The sequence below is a fragment of the Pan troglodytes genome, chromosome 7 (genome assembly GCF_028858775.2).
Source record: "Pan troglodytes isolate AG18354 chromosome 7, NHGRI_mPanTro3-v2.0_pri, whole genome shotgun sequence".
NCBI classification, from domain to species: Eukaryota; Metazoa; Chordata; class Mammalia; order Primates; family Hominidae; genus Pan; species Pan troglodytes.
In genome coordinates, this window is record NC_072405.2 from 37987504 (window position 1) to 38000932 (window position 13429).

Below are 13429 nucleotides of genomic sequence, written 5' to 3' on the forward strand. Positions count from 1 at the left end.
TTATGTGACTAAGGAGTTAAGTGACATATCTTGAGTCTCCCAACTGGGCTTTGAAGTCAAATGCATTTCAGGTCAAATCCTTGTTCTGAAAATTACTAACGCTGATACCTCTAGTATTTTACTAACTACTTAGTGCCCTATATCTGTAAATTCTCACAATAATGCATAAGTTATTGTCACGGTTGAATAAATTATTGTCACATTGACTACTAAAATGTTTTAAGAAGCCTAGCACAATTTCTATTACCTATCAAGGGTCCAGTGAATGTTAGCCTTTGTATTTTATGACAACATAAGGCCCAGTTGCCTATAAGGATCTCTAATCCACTCAGTCTGTGTGTCAGGGTCAGAGGTCAAGGCTGTTTCCTGCATTACATTTTTTTCCAGTTCCTCATCCCATCTGCTCTTACATTTCCTCAAAGGATATGACCCTTACCCATGACCTCCCATTGTAGATGGGGAGGTCACAAAAGGTCTCACGCTGACTAAGGAAGCTCAATGTGCCAGACAAACCATTGCACACAAAAAAATCACAGACCACTGAGTACATCTTCTGAATGAATGAATGAATGAATGAATCCACATGCTTGCTAAAAGCGTAGTGATTGGCTGGGTGCAGTGGCTCATGCCTGTCATCCCAGCATTTTGGGAGGCTGAGGCAGGAGGATCACTTGAACCGAGGAGTTTGAGGTTACAGTAGCCATGATTGCAACAATGAACTCCAGCCTGGATGACAGAGTGACCCCCTCCCCCCTCCAAAAAAAGTAGTGATTTGAAGAATGAGGACTTTTCAGTGTTGTATTTGGAGAATGTTGCTTTCATTGGATCAGGTTTTATTGAGTTTGGTTATGAGGATGGCATTGTGATGGGCACGTTAGGGGAGGTAAGATCTGCAGATGCCTGGCACCAAACTGAATGTGCTACGTGTCTTTAAAAGGGTAACACATGCTGAGAGATTGAAGCATGGAGAAGTAATTCTGGTTTTGGAAAAGTACAAAGCTTCTGTAGAGAGGATGGCATTGGGGTAGGTCTTGAAGGAAGAGAGGAGAGGGAGAGGAGAGAGAGGAGAGGGAGAGGAGAGAAAGGAGATGCTTTTTCACTGAGGCATACTCTACTGTCAGTATACAGTCTTGATAGTATGTTAAGGTCTACAGTGAACTGGCAGCATAGAAGAGCTGAATTCCAAGTATTTGTAAGGAAATAGTTTGTAACTTACTTCTAATTAATGTGCTCTAAACTTGGCAGAAAGAGGCTATCCTAGGGACACTTATTTGAAGGATAAATTATTCTTCTGTTCTTTTGCTGTTTTAAGGTCTTCCCTGGAATCGACCTTTGTGGATCCAGAGTGAGACCCCTGCATCATGTTTCAGGGCCCCTAGTTCAACTGTTGCTATGAAAGGTGCTTTGGGATGACAGCCAGGACATCCCATCATGTGGACGCCATCAGGATGCTTTCCCGGGGGAGAGTATCCCAGCCTGCTTAGTAAGGTCCTCTAGGCCTCTCTGGACCAATGGTTGCTATTTTCCTAAGGAAGTCTCATCTGGAGAAACCACCAGCTTTTCCCCCCAGGATTGGTTTCTAGAAAGCTCAGAGTCAAATTGGTGGCTGTCTGCTAACAAGCATACATACCATGATGGTACCCAGTTTTGAAGTCTCATTCCTGGCCCATTGAAACCTCCATCTCTGTTTTTATTTTGTCTTAAGCTCCTCTCTTTGATTTGTGCCTTCTTGTCCCAGCTTTCATATCCTTGTAAGCTAATATTGGACTTGTCTGGAAGCAGATGTAGCTGAGACACCTTGTCCTTTCATTGCCTTCAAGCCTGCAGATCTTTGCACATGAGGCTTCTTTTGCCTGGAAAGCACTTTCTTTCCTTTCCCCTTTCCCCTTTTGACTTTTCCACTCTTTCCCTTCTTTCTCAGTTTAGCAATCCCTTTCTCTAGTGAATTAGAGGCTCCTTCACGTGTCCCTTTACCACAGATCTCTCGCCTGACTACACACTCTTATTTCCTGTAGAATGGACTATTTTGTTTACTTGTCTGTATCCCTGCTAGTCCCTACACTTTGGAGGATTGAGTCTATATCCGTCTTCTTCAAAGTCACCTCTCTAGGACCTAGCAGTTTGCCTGGCGCATATAAGACACGCAACCAACTTTTGTTATCTGTATGAGAGAAGTTATTTTTAGGATCCTCGGATTTCTGATATGTCTAAAAGACACTAGTTATTATGCAGGACTGTTGGGAGGCTCAAAGGGAATGATTCATATAAAGTTCCTAGTATAGAGCCTGCCATATATTAAGGCGTCCCTTCAACCCCACTACTTGCAAGTGATTAATTTCTGAGCACATAATTCACTCTCAAGAAAATTCCTCTTAGAATCAGTGCACAGTTTGTCTCTAGGAAGAAAAGATACAAATATAGGGAAAGCCAGAGGCATAGCAAGTACAGTGATCAAGGAGGGCTTCTTGCAGAGGTGGAGTGCAGTGGAAACATTTAAAGGAATTAAGAGTTTGGAAAATAGCCTTGGAGAGGGATGATGGAAGGTGAGCTGGTGGGAAGAGACCAGTCCTGGGGCCAGCAAGCAGCCCCTAACTCCATCTTTCCAGGCCACTACTCTGATTTTCATGAGGCAGCCATTAGAGGACTTCTCAGCCTCCTGGAAGTTTGGCTAAATGTGTACAATATTCAGGAATACCCACTTACTCAACAAACACATTAAACTTGGGGTTCAGCATTGGAGAAATGTCTGATGGGCATTTCCTGGAGGCCATGAGTTCCTCTGTGCATCTTTTTCATCTTGTGGTTCCAGAACTAAGATATTTCTCTGCTCCAGTGTGCCTGTTGAATGCAATTCTCTAAACCATGTCTCTCCGGGCCTTCCTTTTGGCCAATAACATGGTATATTGTGTCTAAAATCATCTTCTCTCCCCTGTGGTTCTAAAAGCAACAGAGTTTTGGGAAGCACAGAGGTCATCTGCACCCACATCTCTGAAATTGCTGCATGGTGGACAGGAGAAATGGTACCTCTTTACCCATAGGAACTGTCGTTTCTTCCCCACATGTGGATTGAGCCCCACGGAGTGCAACGCACTGAGAATAGAGGTCTCTGAGGATGGGTGACTTGACCCTTTACCCCTCAGCCAGCAGGAGATCTGAAGTCGCTGTTCTAAGAGGTAGTCTTATCCCCTTTAATTCCTTCATATTCTCTTTTGATTCTCTGCCCCAATTCATCCCAAACAGATGAGTCAAGTACACCCCATGTACTAGCTGTGCAACAGCAGCTTGAAGCACTTCAGCCTCCTGACAGCCACTGTGAAGTCCCTCCTACAGGGACACTCTGGAGCTGCTGCTTTAGGATCTGGGAAGAGAAAGCAAGTAAAGCCAGTCTCAGAAGAGGACTGAGGAGGTCTCTACTCCTTTCTGGGACTCACTCTTTTATACACCATCAGAAGCCAGGATAAGGCATGAAGGGATTAAACACCCCATTCTACCACCATCTTTGCTTTTCTGTCTCATTTGAATAAGATGGAGATCTACATGTTTAAATAGGCTTGTATATAATGCTAGTCCAACTCAAAAACATACTATTTCAATATAGTCCTAGTTCAGGGCTATGGACAGCAAGGCCATAATAAATGCATGTTGTTGGCTTGATTGTGAGTTCTTGCTTCCTTGAAACCAAATGTGAAGAGAACTGGAATCTGTGGGGTTTTCTTATTTTTGCATGGAGTAGAGACCCTCTGAGCAGCAAATCTTAAAAGAAGGAAAAATCTCTTCTATGGCCAATGTGAACCAGAAAATAATGTCAAGAGGCTGTTTTTCCAGCCCTAAGAGTGTCCGAGATTTGAGTTTTCCATAATGAAAATGGAGAATATGCAGACACCAAAAAAATTACACCACGGAATCACTGCCCTGGATCAGCAGAGAAAACATAATACAGGCTGGAAAACTCCTACTCCATTTATTGAAACAACAGTTCGTTAGGACACTATAGAATTTCACTAATAACTAGCTGAATGTATGTTTAAGCCCAGTAATAAAGGCTACCAAACGAAGGGGTATTTACACGTAATTACACCTCCAGCATGTAGGTTGTCACAGAGGGAGGCCTTAATTATCAATGTGCTATGCCCCTGCTTTACATATAACAAATGGCCTTAATGTGGCTATTCATGTTATAGTTTAAACATCTTGGTAATTAGGAAGTGGAAAATGGGTAGAGTAGAGGGAGTTGTCAGTTTCCTGCTGGTGTGGCCACCTGCACTCTATACCTCTGGGAGCTGAGAGGCCGAGGGAGGCAGGACCAGCTTTGGGCCAGAAGACAGCACGGCATGGACAGCATGGATTTCTCAGGTATATGATGAAGGCTCCAGAACATGTGGGTGAGGACAGAGCCACTCACAGAATCACACTCATTACCTTAACAAATCTTTATTGGGTACTTACTATGTGCCAAGCAATGGTCTAGGTATGTGAGATTTCAGTAAACAAAACAGACTAAGATCTCTGCTTCTGCGTAGCTTATATTTGACGGCAGTTCAGCTATTAAATCTGATGAGTTGATAACTGGCTCAGGGGTGGTCACCACTAATGGGCCTGTCCTGTGCCCTGACCCATCCAGTGCTTCTTTGAACAACTCAGAAGAAGACTGACTGTTGTTTGGGGATTTGTTGATTAAAGTTACAGACAGCAGTAGTGCACACCTGGTGCAGTTTTCTTACTTGATTTCTCATCCTTACCACAGTCTTGCAAGGCAGATATTATCATCACTTGTGTTTGAGAGCTCAGAAGACTGAAGGACGTACCCAGGTCTTGCATCCAAGTTGGATTCTCTCTCTCTGAAGATGCAAGGCTAAAGATGGCATAATTAGCTGTTTCCCTAAGCAGCCTGAGGCAATCTGTGAAAATGGTTCACTATTCACTTGACCCTGACAACCGCACAAAATCATGCAAATCAAGAGGTTCAAATCTTCGTGTTCTCTTTCAGAACACTCGTGAAACTGCCCAGGCCATCAAGGGTATGCATATACGAAAAGCCACGAAGTATCTGAAAAATGTCACTTTACAGAAGCAGTGTGTACCATTTCGACGTTACAATGGTGGAGCTGGCAGATGTGCCTAGGCCAAGCAGTGGGGCTGGACACAAGGTCGGTGGCCCAAAAAAGTGCTGAATTTTTGCTGCACATTCTTAAAAATGCAGAGAGTAATGCTGAACTTAAGGGTTTAGATGTAGATTCTCTGGTCATTGAGCATATCCTAGTGAACAAAGCACCTAAGATGCACCGTTGGACCTACAGAGCTCATGGTCGGATTAATTTGTACATGAGCTCTCCCTGCCACATTGAGATGATCCTTACTGAAAAGGAACGGATTGTTCCTAAACCAGAAAAGGAAGTTGCCCAGAGGAAAAAGATATCCCAGAAGAAATTGAAGAAACAAAAACTTATGGCAGGGGAGTAAATTCAGCATTAAAATAAATGCAATTAGAAGTTTAAAAAGGCCAAGTGTGGTGGCTCATGCCTGTAATCCCAGCACTTTGGGAGGCCAAGGAGAGTGGATTATGAAGTTAGGAGTTTGAGACCAGCCTGACCAACATGGTGAAACCCTGTCTGTAGTAAAAATATAAAAATGAGCCGGACATGGTGGCATGCACCTGTAATCCCAGCTACTCAGGAGGCTGAGGCAGGAGAATTGCTTGAACCCAGGAGGCGGAAGTTTCAGTGAGCCAAGATCACACCACTGCACTCTAGCTTGGATGACAGAGTGAGACTCCGTTTCAAAAAAAAAAAAAAAAGTGGCATAATTAATACTGGATGATGGACTGAGGATTCGGAAGTCTTTATTATCCAAATAAATGAGCTCAAATGAAGACTTTGCATCAGGAGTGTAACATAAAGCAGCAAGGAGTTAGACACAACATTTAGAGACTTGAATTCTCTTGGTGCTGTTTTTGATGCATTATCTGTTCCTGTGATTACTTCCTGCAGTTTATGACATCTCCGCCTTTCTTTGGTACTCTGCAGGAAGTTGTCATTTAAATGTAAGATTAATAAATTTAATAACCAAGTTGAAGGAATAAGGGAATTCAGTGTTAATGTCACTCTCGGGCGGAAGTGGTCAAGGCCAAGGTGATTTAGTGGTTGATCTCTGTTCCAGTAATCTCTTGCTGTGTAATAAACCAACCCCAAACTTAATGGTGTAAAATGACAATCATTTTGTTACATTCATGGATTCTGTGACTCAGGAATTTGGGCAAGGCACAACAGGGATGATTTGTCTTTATAATATCTGGAGTTTCATATGGTAGGACTAGAATGGCTGGAGATGACTCAGATATCTAAGGGCTGGAATCATCTGGGGACTTCCTTACTCACATGTCAAGCGCCTTGGCTGGGCTGACCAAAGACTAGGCTCAGCTGGTACTGCCTACTGGAGCCTCTTTCTGTGGCTTGGGCTTCCTTACATAATGGCAGCCCAGGATAGTTGGATTTCTCAAATGTCAGCTTGCAGCTCTGAGAGCAAGTGTTCTAGCAAACAAGGTGACAGATATATGGCTTCACTTCACCATATTCTGTTGGCTAAAGCAGTCACAAGCCATTCAGCTTCAAAGGGGGAAAACAACAGAGTCTATCTATATTAGTCCATTCTCACACTGCTATAAAGAACTACCTAAGACTGGGTAATTTATGGATAAAAGAGACTTAATTGACTCATAGTTCTGCAGGCTGTACAGGAAGTGTGGCTGGGAGGCCTCAGGAAACTTACAATCATGGCAGAAAGCAAAGGGGAAGCAAGCATTTCCTTCCATGGCAGATCAGGAGAGAGAGAGAGAGAGAGAGAGAGAGAGAGAGAGAAGGGGCAAGTGCTACACACTTTAAACAACTAGATCTCGTGAGAACTCACTCACTATCAGGAGAACAGCAAGGGGGAAATCTGCCCCCATGATCCAATCACCTCCCACCAAGCCCCTGCTCCAACACTGAAGATCATAATTCAGCATGAGATTTGTACGCAGAGCCTAACTATATCACTATCTCAGAATACATCTAATTTATGGCCACATTTTAAAGCCATCACATCCACAGGGGTATATCCCTCCTGTGGATTTTTTGCTCAATTCACTCTGCCAGAGTAACTCTCAATTTGCAGAAGAATAAACCAGGCATTGAGGATGTGACCATTGTCTTCAGCTCTTTGGAAGACTATCATATGCAAGAGAGAGTAGATGTAACCCACAAGGCTTTAAGAATGAGCTAAAGACCAGTGAGTAAATGGAACAGGCGAACTTACTAATATTTGGGAATGTCTGTCAATGAGTTGCCTTGCCTAGGAAGACAGTGAATTCTCTGATTTTTGAACTATTGATTGAACACAAATCAGGAATGTCCCAGTAGGGCCTCAGACACTATCTTGGAGATTGGATTAAACGAATTCTTTAGAAGACTGAGGGATATAAGTTGTTCTATGTTAGAAACATCGCAGCAGAGACAGGGCATGATGAAGAATCATCCACGACTTCAATTCTACCTTTTCAAGTCATCTTCTAAGTATATAATTTCAAGGATATTGGGATGCCTGATGGCACCTCTCCTTTAATAATTATTCTCCTATATTGGTGGCTTAGAACCCCCAATGAGAGACTAATTCTTTTAATTTAAGCCTTTGATCCTTGTTAAAGTGTAATACCCCGGGAAAGGGGAGAGCCAAAGCTCTTTCTAGTGATTTATAATTTACCAAGAGCACGTTTAAGGTCATATTCTGTGAGCATGATTTGACAAGAGAGGGTAGGGCAATGCCTATATGAGAAGGGGGAGGAAGAAATGGTCCAGAAGGAGAGAGAGAATGGCACAAAGTAGGGAAAAATACATGAAGATCTGGGGAACCGATGCTTCTGGTGCCAGCCCTAGCAGAGGCTGATTTCTTCAGCTTCATGCAATCGGTTATGAAACCACCGTTCTCAGTTCTCAGAACAAACTGGCAGAGAGCTGGTGTCCACTTCAGTGACCTTTCCTGCACTTGAGAAGTGCAACTACAGGCTCAGCTCAGAGAATACCACAGAGCCCTCTTCCCTGTTTGGAACAGCAGGTGGGGGAGTCACCCTCCCTCATTTATTTCCGTCACTACACTGTTAGAACAGGGATGACAGGGGCCTAACTCACTTCCCGAGAAGTCGTGGCATCCTCTGTATAAACAAAGGAAAAATTTCTACTGTAAATCACCCAAACAAGTGATATCCCAGAGGAAGAAAGAAAACAGTGAGGGAGGAAGATGCCATCCAAGGGGAAAACATGTCAGGTTGTGCACATTAGATCTGGTCATTCGCAAGTGACCTCTCTGGGAAGGCAAAGGATAGCAGAGATTGAAAAGGAGGCTATAAAATTGAGAGCCTAAGCAAAGCACTTGACAGAGGGAAGAACATGTAACCAGTGGACTCCTCGTTCTCCCAGCACTGCCCTCACAGCCCAAAGAATTTCTGAACAAAGAGAACAAGATTCAAGTTTAAAACCAAGACCTCTGCTTCCATTTCTGTGTTTTCCTTCCCTCCCATAGCCCAGAGTGTGCCCCAGCAAAACCAGCTGTCAGGAAAGCATTTGATGTCAGTCATTTGCATCTTAATGCGATGGAAAGGTGAGGAGCTGCCTCTACCGGCATATTTCAATTTTAAGACTGATTTGTTAGAGTGAAGGACTCCTTGAAGATAATTCAAGCTTGGGAGGTGTGATCGGACACATTCTGGGGAGGGGAGTTGGCAGGGTAGGGAGGTCACCAGGTAGTCACCACTTCCATTTTCATACAAAGGTACCTGTGATGCTTGGAGTCAAGTACTGGGTTCCATCTTGGGAAGCCAGAGGGTCAGATCTTCGGTCACTCCTGGTGAGCACAAGCAAGTGAGAGCTCAGGCTCTGGTGCAGGGTGAGTGGAAGCGCCACTCCCTTTATTTCAAACATTCTTCTGGCCTGTGGGGGAGCCAGCTCCCTGGGGCATCCCATTACAACAGCAGCTGACCACAAGGAGCGCCAGTGTGCAGGCGCTTCTTCCCAGCTGCAGGCATTTTAATTGTGTTGTAAATAGACAGCCATGAGACCAAATGGAAACTTTGGATAGTCTTAGTATTCCAGATCCATGGAGATCTGAGGATAAAAAGTCCCAAGTAACAGCATATGCTATTTATTTTCACCAACTTATATAAAACTGAACCCTGACTCTGTTATGCATTGCCCACAAGCAGCTTTATAGGATCACAGATACATCAGCAGTCCCTACAGCCCTATAAGGCTATTTTCCTAGCATTACACATCCTCCAAGTCATAGATGTCAAAGTGCTGTTCTAGTGGAGATTGAATATCATTCCATTGTTAGAAGATGGGAAGTAAATTCAATATACGAGATCAAATGGAGACTTTTCAGTTTTCTCTTACTCTTTTTTTCTGTTTGTTTTTGCAGTTAGTGAACCAGCAGATCTTGTTATGAGGAGCGGTTAAACTTTCACAAGCTCAGTTACAATGTGATGCTCAACAAATTCATTTTAAAGGGACCACTTGATAGAATTAGGGAAAAGAACCATTGGCTCTACAGATTGATTTAGCATAGATCTTGTCCAAAGAAAGGAGAAGTCTTAAAGTTCAATATGAATAAAATTTAAATGTGACTCAGAAGAAAGAGCATTTTCTTGTATGGATTTGAGCTATGTGAAACCAGCAGCAATAAACGGGACTTACATTATTATTCATGACCAATGAACAAGAAAGTCTGGACCAGGCGCAGTGGCTCATGCCTGTAATCCCAGCATTTTGGGAGGCTGAGGCAGGCGGATCATGAGGTCAGGAGATCGAGACCATTATGGCTAACATGGTGAAACCCCGTCTCTACTAAAAAATACAAAAAAATTAGCTGGGCGTGGTGGTGGGCGCCTGTAGTCCCAGCTACTTGGGAGGCTAAGGCAGGAGAATGGCGTGAACCCGGGAGGCGGAGCTTGCAGTGAGCCGAGAGCACGCCACTGCACTCCAGCCTGGGCGACAGAGCAAGACTCCGTCTCAAAAAAAAAAAAAAAAAATACATACACACACATACCGTGGTTTCATTAGTCTGTCCAAAACATGGAAAGGTAGAGTCTGTTTAATTTTATGACATCTGGGACAGGACAATTTGAAATCTCCATATTTCTAAGTTAACATCACGTAATATGGGAAATGCTTATCTTAAAAAGATTTGCCTGCAACGAGGCAGCAAGGAATAATGCCCCGAAGTCACAGCTGCCAGGCTGGGTCAAGACTGGGAGATGGGGATTTGCCTTTCAGTCTGGCAGAAGGACAATGGAAAATGACTGCAGATGATTTGTGCTGCCAGTGTCTTCGAGAATGAGAAAGGATGGAGGGAAAAACATGACCCTGGGCAGGGCTGGTGGTGTGAGGAAATGATGATTCAGTGCGTCGCTTTGACCCATGTGGTGCTTTGTTCAAAACTGTGCTGGGCAATTCCTTCAGTATCAGGAAGAGAAACAACTCTTGTCAATAAATTACAGCGGATGTGGGAAATCACTCCCAGGGTGAGGTCTGGAGCTGAATGACTCCCTCGAGGTCAGTACCCACAAAAGCAGCTGCCAAAATTTACATTTTCCCATTTGCCCTCTGGTTCACAGTGGATATAAATCCACATAATGCAGCCATAGAGCCCCCTGCTCTGCCTGTCTGCTGGCCGCGCACCCGGATCAAGGCTGGGGGAGGAAAGCCTTGGCCCTGGAGGCACTAGACGTACCTGGTAAGTACTGAGTCCAGCTTCATCACAACCATGTCACCCTTGACATCTTTTCCACATTTCCAGAATCCCCTAGAAAATCTCAGTCCCATCACTATAAATAATTTTAAATTCATTTATAAATTAGATTGCAAAAGATATTTAAATATATAGGTACTTTTTAATTATACAAATAATATTTGCACATTGTAAAAATGTCCAGAGTGGCCAGGTGCAGTGGTTCACACCTGTATTCCCAGCACTTTGGGAGTCTGAGATGGGCAGATTGCTTGAGTGCAGGAGTTAGACACCAGCCTGGGCAACATGACGAAACCTAGTCTCTACAAAAAATACAAAAATAAATTAGCTGGGCATGGTGGCACGTGTCTATAGTCCCAGCTACTCAGGAGACTGAGGTGGGAGGATCTAAGCCTGGGAGGTTGAGGCCGCAGTGAGCTATGATCATGCCATTGCACTCCAGCCTGGATGACAGAGTAAGACCCTGTCTCAAAGAAGAAAAAAAAAAAGTCCAGATATTTAAGTAAAGACAAAAATAAAGTAAAAGCTTCCATTTCTGCGTTTCCCACCCAAATCCAGATCTGCAGAGATAACTGCTAGTAATTTGATGTGTATTCTTTCAAACATTTTTACTGTGCATAGAATGTAGCAGCACAGGCTCTGAAATCAGACTGCCTGGGTTGGAATCTGTCTCTGTCACTTAATAGCCTTGTCACCTTAGACAAGTGTCATACCCTTCCTCAGCATCAGTTTTATCATCCTTAGAATGGCAACAATAATAGTATCTCCACATGGTCTCACTCATAAGAGGGAGCTGAACAATGAGAACAAATGGACACAGGGAGGGGAACATCACACACTGGGGCCTATTGGGGGGTCGGGGGCAAGGGGAGAGAGAGCATTAGGACAAATACCTAATGCATGCGGGGCTTAAAACCTAGATGATGGGTTGATAGGTGCAGCAAACCACTATGGTACATGTATACCTGTGTAACAAACCTGCACGTTCTGCACATGTATCCCAGAACTTAAAGTAAAGTAAAAAAAAAGTATCTCCCTCATAGATTGTCATAAGGATTAAATAGATTTATACACATATACACACAGAATGTTTGTATGCCTAATACCTAACAAGCACTCAGTGAATGTTTGCAAAAATAGAACTTAATTGAAGGTGATTTTGAAAGAAAAAAAAATTTTAAAGACTTTGTTTCCAAAGAGAGATAGAGAGGAGGTTAGTTTGTTGGGTCAGGCTGAGTTGGACTCTCGGCAATTCTGAGTTTCTTTCTCCACAGATATTTACCTTTCAAGGGGTTGAATTTCTTATTCTTCCCCAGTAAAAGTAACTGATGATGGTTAAGAACATAGTCTTTGGGGTCAGACATGCATGCACTAGAAACCCAGCCTCCCTGCTTACTAGTGTTGTGATATGTGATGTTGTATCACGTAACTTTTCTGAGCCTCAATATCTTTACCTGTATAATCACAGCAGTTTTGTTTCAAGGATTATATGAAATAATGCATGATTGACTTTTCTTGGCTCAGTCAGCACTAAAAAATGGTGGCGATGGTAGCCACCATTGCATAAAGCAAAGGGCTTTGATGTGGTTTGTATGTTGTCTCCTCCAAATCTCATGTTGAAATGTGATCCCCCTTATTGGAGGTAGGGCCTGGTGGGAGGTGTTTGGCTCATGGGGATGGAGCCTTTGTGAATGGCTTGGTCCCCTCCTCTCTTTAATGAGTGAGTTCTCGCTCTGTTCGTTCCCTTGAGAACTCGCTGTTGTAAAAGGCCTGGCACCACTTCCTTTTCCTCTCTTTCTCCCTCTCTCATCATGTGATCCCTGCTCCCACTTCACCTTCTGCCATGAATGGAAGCAGCCTGAGGGCATCACTAGAGGCAGATACTAGTACCATGCTTCTTGTACAGCCTGCAGAACAATGAGCCCAATAAATGTCTTTTCTTTACAAATTATCCAGCCTCAGTCAATCCTTTCTAGCAATGCAAAAAAATGGACTCAGACAGGGCTTAAATGCTTCCCCAGTAGAGGCTGGGAGCACAGGCTTGGCACCCTTCTCTGAGGAGAATGATTTGACTTGGTTGTACTGGAGATGGCTGATTCACCCACCTTTTTTTTTTTTCTACGACCTTTGGCAATCCACCTTTCTTTGTTGGGATAGAGCTTTCTAGTCAACAAAGCACTTTCAAATGCATTCACTCCATTGCTACTCTTCTGAAGAAGGAGGATAGGGAAGGCATCATTAGCAATGGATTAGCTTTGGTTTCCAGGTGAGAAAACTGAGGCTCAGAGAGCATAAATTCCTTGGCCAAGGTCACCTAACACGTGGCAGAGCCAGAACTGGTGGCACTGTGCTGTGACAAGGCTGTCCTCCCACTTTCCCGATGAGACCAATCAAAGGCCAGTTGGTAGTGTATGGAGTTTCCCCAGGCTGTATGGACAAGTTATGGGCTCTGGGGTGGGGTCTGGCTTAGAGGAGACCCTTAACAAACAGGTTGCCATTATTATCAGAGCATCTTTAGGGACTACCACCTCTATGTCCACCACCATGACTCTATTTTAATCCATTATTTTCCTGCATGGCTGATGAAGCTAACAATACTGATGTAAAATGGTTATGAACACCAGGACCAAAAAAATATATCTTTTCCTTATCAAGA

The 13429-nt window shown here is 43.6% G+C and overlaps 1 pseudogene; it reads left to right on the top strand.

Moving 5' to 3' along the window:
• The first annotated feature begins 4906 nt into the window (after window positions 1–4906).
• Window positions 4907–5460, top strand: LOC745333 (large ribosomal subunit protein uL22-like; annotated as a pseudogene).
• Window positions 5461–13429: the final 7969 nt, after the last annotated feature.